This window comes from Paramisgurnus dabryanus, unplaced genomic scaffold, assembly GCF_030506205.2.
Source record: "Paramisgurnus dabryanus unplaced genomic scaffold, PD_genome_1.1 h2tg000177l_1_56897__unordered_in_group8, whole genome shotgun sequence".
In the NCBI taxonomy this organism is placed as follows: domain Eukaryota; kingdom Metazoa; phylum Chordata; class Actinopteri; order Cypriniformes; family Cobitidae; genus Paramisgurnus; species Paramisgurnus dabryanus.
Genome location: NW_027394092.1, coordinates 27,501 through 37,500, shown reverse-complemented (window position 1 = coordinate 37,500; position 10,000 = coordinate 27,501). Strand labels below are relative to the sequence as shown.

The 10,000-nt window shown below is 66.2% G+C and overlaps 1 non-coding gene across 1 annotated transcript in view; it reads right to left on the bottom strand.

Moving 5' to 3' along the window:
• The window catches only part of LOC135765229 (18S ribosomal RNA), a 1,855-nt gene extending 1,372 nt beyond the window's left edge, over window positions 1–483 (bottom strand). Inside the window, exon 1 of the ribosomal RNA XR_010540560.1 lies at window positions 1–483. This exon is cut by the window's left edge and continues 1,372 nt beyond it. This is a non-coding gene — a ribosomal RNA (18S ribosomal RNA).
• Between the last annotated feature and the right edge of the window lie 9,517 nt (window positions 484–10,000).

The window sequence follows — 10,000 nt, the reverse complement described above, 5'->3', positions numbered from 1 at the left end:
GGGAGTGGGTAATTTGCGCGCCTGCTGCCTTCCTTGGATGTGGTAGCCGTTTCTCAGGCTCCCTCTCCGGAATCGAACCCTGATTCCCCGTCACCCGTGGTCACCATGGTAGGCGCCTAAAGTACCATCGAAAGTTGATAGGGCAGACATTCGAATGAGTCGTCGCCGCCGCGGGGGCGCGCGATCGGCTCGAGGTTATCCTGAGTCACCAAAGCGGCCGGGGCGCGCCCGGAGACGCGTCCCGGATGGGTTTTGGGTCTGATAAATGCACGCGTCCCCGGCCCTCGCGGGCCGGGTCGGCGCTCGTTTGCATGTATTAGCTCTGGAATTGCCACAGTTATCCAAGTACGGGTGGAGCGATCAAAGGAACCATAACTGATTTAATGAGCCATTCGCAGTTTCACTGTACCGGCCGTGTGCACTTAGACCTGCATGGCTTAATCTTTGAGACAAGCATATGTTACTGGCAGGATCAACCAGGTAGTAGCCGTAGGAGAGCCTCGCTCTGACCCGGGGTTCACGCGGCGCGGGTCCCGGTTTCCACCCCCCGGGGGGAGTGGGACCGGGGCCACTCTCGTGTGGCTCTCCCCTCTCGTAGGCTGAGGGGCGGCCGGGTGGGCCGTAACCGAGGAAAGGTGCGTTTCGCGGGGCCGGGTGGCCGCGACGGGCCGGGGGCGTCTCCGCCCTCGGTCGCCGAGGCCCTCGCCGGCCGCCGGTGGCGGACCTTCGCGTCTGACGGACCGTCTGAGTCTCCCGCGGAAAGGGTCGGGCGGGCTCCGGAGAGCCCCCCTGGAGGCGAGAGCGCCGGGTCGGGGAGGAACCGACCGCCCATGGCGGCCGACGCGCTAACGTCGGCCGGGCGGAGGCCTGCCCCAGGCGCAGTTCGATTTCCAGAATCTCAGGGCCATGACACACAAAGCGTATCCGGGCGTCACCCCGTAACGGGTCATTAAGGCTGAGACGTGGGCGGCCCTGTCCCGCCCGGGGTTTCGTTTAGCGGCCGACGCCGGTTCGTTTTGCGGCCGAACGACGCCGGTTCGTTTAGCGGCCGAACGAAGCCGGCTCGTTTAACGGCCGAGGCCAGCCGGGTTCGTCCCTTCCTTGGATGATTTACCATTCGTAATAAGAATCGTCACTACCTCAGTGCAGAGGGACTTTTTCGAGGCATTTGTGTCCGCTCGAGAGGCCTCTCGCTGGGCTCGAGAGGTCCTGGGATCCGGTAGCCTATCACCTTGGAGAGTCAGCGAGGTGCTCTTCCCTATATACCCGATGGCACCTGTTCGGGCCACCGTCCCCTGCTGGACGGGGCCCGGCTCTGTACCGCCCCAGACAGAGCGCCTTCGTCGGTCACGAAGGCAGGGTCGTGGACCCTGGAAGCGCACGAGCCACCCGACTCGGCTTCCATAGCGGCTGGCGGCCCTGGCCCGCCCGAGACGAAGCGCCTTCGTCGGTCAGACAGATAGGGTCGAGGACCCTGGAAGTGCGAGAGCCACCCGACTCGACTTCCACGGCGGCCCGGAGGCCGGGCCCGTCCCCGTCCGTGCCCGGGGACGGGGCACCTTCGTCGGTCAAACGCGTTGGTCTTGGACCCTGGAAGTGCACGAGCCACCCGACTCGACTTCCATAGCGGTCGGCGGCCCCGTACCGCCCCAGACAGAGCACCTTCGTCGGTCACGAAGAGAGGGTCTTGGACCCTGGAAGTGCACGAGCCACCCGACTCGACTTCCATAGCGGTCGGCGGCCCTGTCCCGCCCCAGACGATGCACCTTCGTCTGTCACACAGATAGGGTCTTGGACCCTGGAAGCCGTCCCCCTCGACTTCCGTAACGGTCGGCGGCCCTGTCCCGCCGCAGACGGGTCACCACTCCGTCTGTCTGTAGGGTCTTGGACCCTGGAAGCCGCCCCACTCGACTTCCATCGCGGTCGGCGGCCCTGGCCCGCCGCAGACGGGTCGCCACTCCGTCTGTCTGTAGGGTCTTGGACCCTGGAAGCCGCCCCACTCGACTTCCATCGCGGTCGGCGGCCCTGGCCCGCCGCAGACGGGTCGCCACTCCGTCTGTCTGTAGGGTCTTGGACCCCGGAAGCCGCCTCACTCGACTTCCATCGCGGTCGGCGGCCCTGTCCCGCCGCAGACGGTGTGCCACTCCGTCTGTCACACAGATACATAAGGGTGTCTCGGAACCCCGGACGCCGACCGAGACGAAACGCGTGGGGTCGGTGCGCCCGAGAGGGTAGGGTGCCCCGGGGCCGGCCGCTCGCCCGACCGGCTTCCGGGACTCCTTGACCGCTCGGGAGACCTATCCACGCGCCCGCCCGACCGGCGGCCGGGGGCCCTCGACCGCCACACGCGTACCGACGACCGGGGGGTTTCCGTTTTACGGCCGACGCCGAGATCCTTCGACGGTTCCAACATGGGTTGTTACGCTTTTGTGTTCGCCCGTGTCTGAGCATATATGGTCGGGTCGAACCTTTGAGGCCGTAGCCTGGAGATCCAGGGCGGATCTTATCTCACAACACGTGTGTCTTTGAGGCCGTAGCCTAGATCCAGAGACTTTAGGATCTTTTTAGCAGTTTTAAGGCCGTAGCCTTGATCCAGGGCGGATCTTTTGAGCAGCTTTAAGGCCGTAGCCTTGATCCAGGGCGGATCTTTTCACAGGTTTTAAGCCGAAGCGCCTTGATCCAGGGACTTTTGGATCTTTTTTTGCCGTTTTTAGGCCGTAGCCTTGATCCAGGGCGGATCGTTTTGCGGCCGTAGCCGAGTTCCATCACCCAAGGTAGCTTTAGTTTTTAGGCATTAGCCTTGATGATCCAGGGCGGATCGTTTTGCGGCCGTAGCCGAGTTCCATCACCCAAGGTAGCTTTAGTTTTTAGGCATTAGCCTTGATATGATCCAGGCCGGATCTTTCCGCCTAGGCGGCATGCGGATATGGGTTACCCGTCTTTCGACACTCGCCCGGGGCGCTGCCTCACATCAGACGCCCTTCGTCCGTTCCAACCGTTCCAGTTCTTTTAACGGTTTTTCGTTCATCGCACACCGACGCGCACAGACCTTTCTTGGGATCTGCCGCAGGGAGGGAGGACGCTGGAGGTCCACTTTCGAAGCAACCCATCCCTATATACCCGATGGCACCTGTTCAAACGACCGCCCCTTGAGAGAAGGGGCCCTTCCCGTGGCTCGTCCGGGAGGAGGCGCCCGCGTCGGAAGGCGCCGTAAGGTCGGAGACCCTGGAAGTGCACGAGTCACCCGCTTTTACCTCCAGGCCCTCTGTCGTACTTCTCGTGTCCGCTCACGAGACCTCGTTTCGGCTTTATGGAAGTGCACGAGTCACCCGCTTTTGCCTTTTCTGGAAGTGCACGAGTCACCCGCTTTTGCTTCCAGGCCCTCTGTCGTACTTCTCGTGTCCGCTCACGAGACCTCTCTTCGGCCTGGGGGTGCGCCACGTACACCCCCGCGTCCGCATTCGAGTCACCTCTTCGGGCTCATGAGGTAGGGTCGGTGACCCTGGAAGTCAGAGACTTCCAGGCCTTCTGTCGTACACCCTCGCGTCCGCTCACGAGACCTCTCTTCGGCCTGGGGGTGCGCCACGTACACCCTCCCGCGTCCGCTTTCGAGTCACCCATCTGGGCTACGGAGGTAGGGACGTGTGCCCTGGAAGAACCAGACTTCCAGGAGGGAGGGCCGCCCTGTCAGGCCCGCTTTCGAGTCACCCATCTGGGCTACGGAGGTAGGGACGGGTGCCCTGGAGGAACCAGACTTCCAGGAGGGAGGGCCGCCCTGTCAGGCCCGCTTTCGAGTCACCCATCTGGGCTACGGAGGTAGGGACGGGTGCCCTGGAGGAACCAGACTTCCAGGAGGGAGGGCCGCCCTGTCAGGCCCGCTTTCGAGTCACCCATCTGGGCTACGGAGGTAGGGACGTGTGCCCCGGAGGAACCGGACTTCCAGGAGGGAGGGCCGCCCTGTCAGGCCCGCCTCGGAGTCACCTCTCTGGGCTAAGGAGGCAGGGACGTGTGCCCTGGAGGAACCAGACTTCCAGGAGGGAGGGCCGCCCTGTCAGGCCCGCTTTCGAGTCACCCATCTGGGCTACGGAGGTGGGGACGGGTGCCCTGGAGGAACCAGACTTCCAGGAGGGAGGGCCGCCCTGTCAGGCCCGCCTCGGAGTCACCTCTCTGGGCTAAGGAGGCAGGGACGTGTGCCCTGGAGGAACCAGACTTCCAGGAGGGAGGGCCGCCCTGTCAGGCCCGCTTTCGAGTCACCCATCTGGGCTACGGAGGTGGGGACGGGTGCCCTGGAGGAACCAGACTTCCAGGAGGGAGGGCCGCCCTGTCAGGCCCGCCTCGGAGTCACCTCTCTGGGCTAAGGAGGCAGGGACGTGTGCCCTGGAGGAACCAGACTTCCAGGAGGGAGGGCCGCCCTGTCAGGCCCGCCTCGGAGTCACCTCTCTGGGCTAAGGAGGCAGGGACGTGTGCCCTGGAGGAACCAGACTTCCAGGAGGGAGGGCCGCCCTGTCAGGCCCGCTTTCGAGTCACCCATCTGGGCTACGGAGGTAGGGACGTGTGCCCTGGATGAACCGGACTTCCAGGAGGGAGGGCCGCCCTGTCAGGCCCGCTTTCGAGTCACCCATCCGGGCTACGGAGGTAGGGACGTGTGCCCTGGAGGAACCAGACTTCCAGGAGGGAGGGCCGCCCTGTCAGGCCCGCCTCGGAGTCACCTCTCTGGGCTAAGGAGGCAGGGACGTGTGCCCTGGAGGAACCAGACTTCCAGGAGGGAGGGCCGCCCTGTCAGGCCCGCCTCGGAGTCACCTCTCTGGGCTAAGGAGGCAGGGACGTGTGCCCTGGATGAACCGGACTTCCAGGAGGGAGGGCCGCCCTGTCAGGCCCGCTTTCGAGTCACCCATCTGGGCTACGGAGGTAGGGACGTGTGCCCTGGAGGAACCAGACTTCCAGGAGGGAGGGCCGCCCTGTCAGGCCCGCCTCGGAGTCACCTCTCTGGGCTAAGGAGGCAGGGACGTGTGCCCTGGATGAACCGGACTTCCAGGAGGGAGGGCCGCCCTGTCAGGCCCGCTTTCGAGTCACCCATCTGGGCTACGGAGGTAGGGACGTGTGCCCTGGAGGAACCAGACTTCCAGGAGGGAGGGCCGCCCTGTCAGGCCCGCCTCGGAGTCACCTCTCTGGGCTAAGGAGGCAGGGACGTGTGCCCTGGAGGAACCGGACTTCCAGGAGGGAGGGCCGCCCTGTCAGGCCCGCTTTCGAGTCACCCATCTGGGCTACGGAGGTAGGGACGTGTGCCCCGGAGGAACCAGACTTCCAGGAGGGAGGGCCGCCCTGTCAGGCCCGCCTCGGAGTCACCTCTCTGGGCTAAGGAGGCAGGGACGTGTGCCCTGGAGGAACCGGACTTCCAGGAGGGAGGGCCGCCCTGTCAGGCCCGCTTTCGAGTCACCCATCTGGGCTACGGAGGTAGGGACGGGTGCCCCGGAGGAACCAGACTTCCAGGAGGGAGGGCCGCCCTGTCAGGCCCGCCTCGGAGTCACCTCTCTGGGCTAAGGAGGCAGGGACGTGTGCCCTGGAGGAACCGGACTTCCAGGAGGGAGGGCCGCCCTGTCAGGCCCGCTATCGAGTCACCCATCTGGGCTACGGAGGTGGGGACGTGTGCCCTGGAGGAACCAGACTTCCAGGAGGGAGGGCCGCCCTGTCAGGCCCGCCTCGGAGTCACCTCTCTGGGCTACGGAGGTAGGGACGTGTGCCCTGGAGGAACCGGACTTCCAGGAGGGAGGGCCGCCCTGTCAGGCCCGCCTCGGAGGCCTCCCCTCGGGCAGGGGAGGCAGGGTCGGGGACCCTGGAGGAACCGGACTTCCAGGAGGGAGGGCCGCCCTGTCAGGCCCGCCTCGGAGGCCTCCCCTCGGGCAGGGGAGGCAGGGTCGGGGACCCTGGAGGTGCCGGACCTCCAGGGGGACGGAGGCCGAACCCGTGGCCGGGGAGGGTGAGCCTTGCCGGGCTAGGCTCGCGCGGGTTCGAAGGCCTGGTTCGAGAGGACCCCTTCCCCTATATACCCGATGGCACCTGTTCACACTACTGCCCTTTCGAGAGGGGACCCCGACCGGTCCGCGGCCGGGACGGCGCACCTCGGTCGGCCTCGGCGAGTGGGTCGGGGTGCCTGGAGGTGCGCGAGCGGCCCGCCTGGAAGTGCGCGAGCCACCCGACTCTGGCGGCCGGCGCCCCCGGGCCCGTGCCCGCGGCCGACTCGTCTGACCCGGCATCGTCAAGGTCACCAATACCACGGAGCGTCTACGACGCCCCGTTTCCGAGATATCGGCCAATGAACTGCCGGGCGCCGTATCTCGGCCGGGGAAGGTCCTACGGACTCGGGGCCGGGCTCGTCGGAAAGGTCTCGCCCGGGGCTTTCCGACGAGACCGGCCGCGGGTCCGTGCGACCCCGGGGGCCCGAGATACTTCCGGTCGAAAATTCGAATTTCGTTACCGCGCTGCTCCGGCGCCCCGGGTCCGGGGCCTTCGCCCTTCGGGTGGGTGGCTCCTCCGCGGGGGGCCTTTCGAACGAGCCCACCCGCGCGTCGCTAGCCCTTTCCGGGGCCGAGATACGGCCTACCCCCGCGGGATTTTCCCACGGCCGTTTCTCGGGCGCCTCGGGTCCGGGGCCTTCGCCCTTCGGGTCGGTCGCTATGCCGGAGGGGAGCTTTCGAACGAGCCCTCCCTCGAGTCTCTGGCCCTTTCCCGGGCCGAGATACGGGCGGGTGGTCGCGGAATTTTCGCTCGTCCGGGGCTCCGGCGCCCCTAGCGTCCGCCTCGGAGGTCGCCCGGACGCGCGGCCGGTCTCGTTCGAAAGGTCCGTCCCGGGGCTTTCCGACGAGCCCGGCCTCGGGTCCGTGCGACCCCGCCCGCCGGAGATACGTCCGGTCGAAGCTCGCGGAAATTCCCGCGGCCGTATCTCGGGCGCCTCGGGTCCGGGGCCTTCGCCCTTTGGGTCGGTCGCTCCGCCGGAGGGGGCCTTTCGAACGAGCCTACCCGCGAGCCTCTAGCCCCTTCCCCGGCCGAGATACGGCGGTCTGTGCCCGGATTTTCCCACGGCCGTTTCTCGGGCGCCTCGGGTCCGGGGCCTTCGCCCTTCGGGTCGGTCGCTATGCCGGAGGGGAGCTTTCGAACGAGCCTACCCGCGAGCCTCTAGCCCTTTCCCCGGCCGAGATACGGCGGTCTGTGCCCGGATTTTCCCACGGCCGTTTCTCGGGCGCCTCGGGTCCGGGGCCTTCGCCCTTCGGGTCGGTCGCTATGCCGGAGGGGGGCTTTCGAACGAGCCTACCCGCGAGCCTCTAGCCCTTTCCCCGGCCGAGATACGGCGGTCCCTCCCCGGATTTTCCCACGGCCGTTTCTCGGGCGCCTCGGGTCCGGGGCCTTCGCCCTTCGGGTCGGTCGCTATGCCGGAGGGGAGCTTTCGAACGAGCCTACCCGCGAGCCTCTAGCCCTTTCCCCGGCCGAGATACGGCGGTCTGTGCCCGGATTTTCCCACGGCCGTTTCTCGGGCGCCTCGGGTCCGGGGCCTTCGCCCTTCGGGTCGGTCGCTATGCCGGAGGGGGGCTTTCGAACGAGCCTACCCGCGAGCCTCTAGCCCTTTCCCCGGCCGAGATACGGCGGTCCCTCCCCGGATTTTCCCACGGCCGTTTCTCGGGCGCCTCGGGTCCGGGGCCTTCGCCCTTCGGGTCGGTCGCTATGCCGGAGGGGAGCTTTCGAACGAGCCTACCCGCGAGCCTCTAGCCCTTTCCCCGGCCGAGATACGGCGGTCTGTGCCCGGATTTTCCCACGGCCGTTTCTCGGGCGCCTCGGGTCCGGGGCCTTCGCCCTTCGGGTCGGTCGCTATGCCGGAGGGGGGCTTTCGAACGAGCCTACCCGCGAGCCTCTAGCCCTTTCCCCGGCCGAGATACGGCGGTCCCTCCCCGGATTTTCCCACGGCCGCAGCACGGGCGCCTTTGCTCGGATCGACTCGCCCTTTGGGTCGGTCGCTCCACGCGAGGGGACCTTTCGAACGAGCCTACCCGCGAGCCTCTAGCCCTTTCCCCGGCCGAGATACGGCGGTCCCTCCCCGGATTTTCCCACGGCCGCAGCTCGGGCGCCCTTGCTCGGATCGACTCGCCCTTCGGGTCGGTTGCTCTACCGGAGCGGCCCTATCCAACGAGCCAACCCGCTTCTCTCTAACCCTAAGCCCGGCCGAGATACGGCGGTCCCTCCGCGGATTTTCCCACGGCCGCAGCTCGGGCGCCTTTGCTCGGATCGACTCGCCCTTTGGGTCGGTTGCTCTACCGGAGCGGCCCTATCCAACGAGCCAACCCTCGTCTCTCTAACCCTAAGCCCGGCCGAGATACGGCGGTCCCTCCGCGGATTTTCCCACGGCCGCAGCTCGGGCGCCTTTGCTCGGATGAACTCGCCCTTTGGGTCGGTTGCTCTACCCGAGCGGACCTTTCCAACGAGCCAACCCTCGTCTCTCTAACCCCAAGCCCGGCCGAGATACGGGGTACCACCGCCTGACCTTTAAACGGCCGTAACTCGGGCGCCTTTGCTCGGATCGACTCGCCCTTTGGGTCGGTTGCTCTACCGGAGCGGCCCTATCCAACGAGCCAACCCTCGTCTCTCTAACCCTAAGCCCGGCCGAGATACGGGGTACCACCGCCTGACCTTTAAACGGCCGTAACTCGGGCGCCTTTGCTCGGATCGACTCGCCCTTTGGGTCGGTTGCTCCACCCGAGGGGACCTTTCCAACGAGCCAACCCTCGTCTCTCTAACCCTAAGCCCGGCCGAGATACGGGGTACCACCGCCTGACCTTTAAACGGCCGTAACTCGGGCGCATTTGCTCGGATCGACTCGCCCTTTGGGTCGGTTGCTCCACCCGAGGGGACCTTTCCAACGAGCCAACCCTCGTCTCTCTAACCCTAAGCCCGGCCGAGATACGGGGTACCACCGCCTGACCTTTAAACGGCCGTAACTCGGGCGCATTTGCTCGGATCGACTCGCCCTTTGGGTCGGTTGCTCTACCCGAGGGGACCTTTCGAACGAGCCTACCCGCTTCTCCCTAACCCCAAGCCCGGCCGAGATACGGCGGTCCCTCCGCGGATTTTCCCACGGCCGCAGCTCGGACGCCCTTGCTCGGATCGACTCGCCCTTTGGGTCGGTTGCTCTACCGGAGCGGCCCTTTCCAACGAGCCAACCCTCGTCTCTCTAACCCTAAGCCCGGCCGAGATACGGGGCACCACCGCCTGACCTTTAAACGCCCGTAGCTCCGGCGCACAAAGTCCCAGGACTTCGCCCTTTGGGTCGGTTGCTCCACCGGAGGGGACCTTTCCAACGAGCCAACCCTCGTCTCTCTAACCCTAAGCCCGGCCGAGATACGGGGTACCACCGCCTGACCTTTAAACGGCCGTAACTCGGGCGCCTTTGCTCGGATCGACTCGCCCTTTGGGTCGGTTGCTCCACCCGAGGGGACCTTTCGAACGAGCCTACCCGCTTCTCCCTAACCCCAAGCCCGGCCGAGATACGGCGGTCCCTCCGCGGATTTTCCCACGGCCGCAGCTCGGACGCCCTTGCTCGGATCGACTCGCCCTTTGGGTCGGTTGCTCTACCGGAGCGGCCCTTTCCAACGAGCCAACCCTCGTCTCTCTAACCCTAAGCCCGGCCGAGATACGGGGCACCACCGCCTGACCTTTAAACGCCCGTAGCTCCGGCGCACAAAGTCCCAGGACTTCGCCCTTTGGGTCGGTTGCTCCACCGGAGGGGACCTTTCCAACGAGCCAACCCGCGTCTCTCTAACCCCAAGCCCGGCCGAGATACGGGGCACCACCGCCTGACCTTTAAACGCCCGTAGCTCGGGCGCCTTGGGTCGGATCGACTCGTCCCTTGGGTCGGTTGCTCTACCGGAGCGGACCTATCCAACGAGCCAACCCGCGCCTCTCTAACCCTAAGCCCGGCCGAGATACGGAGTACCACCCCTTGATATTCCCACGG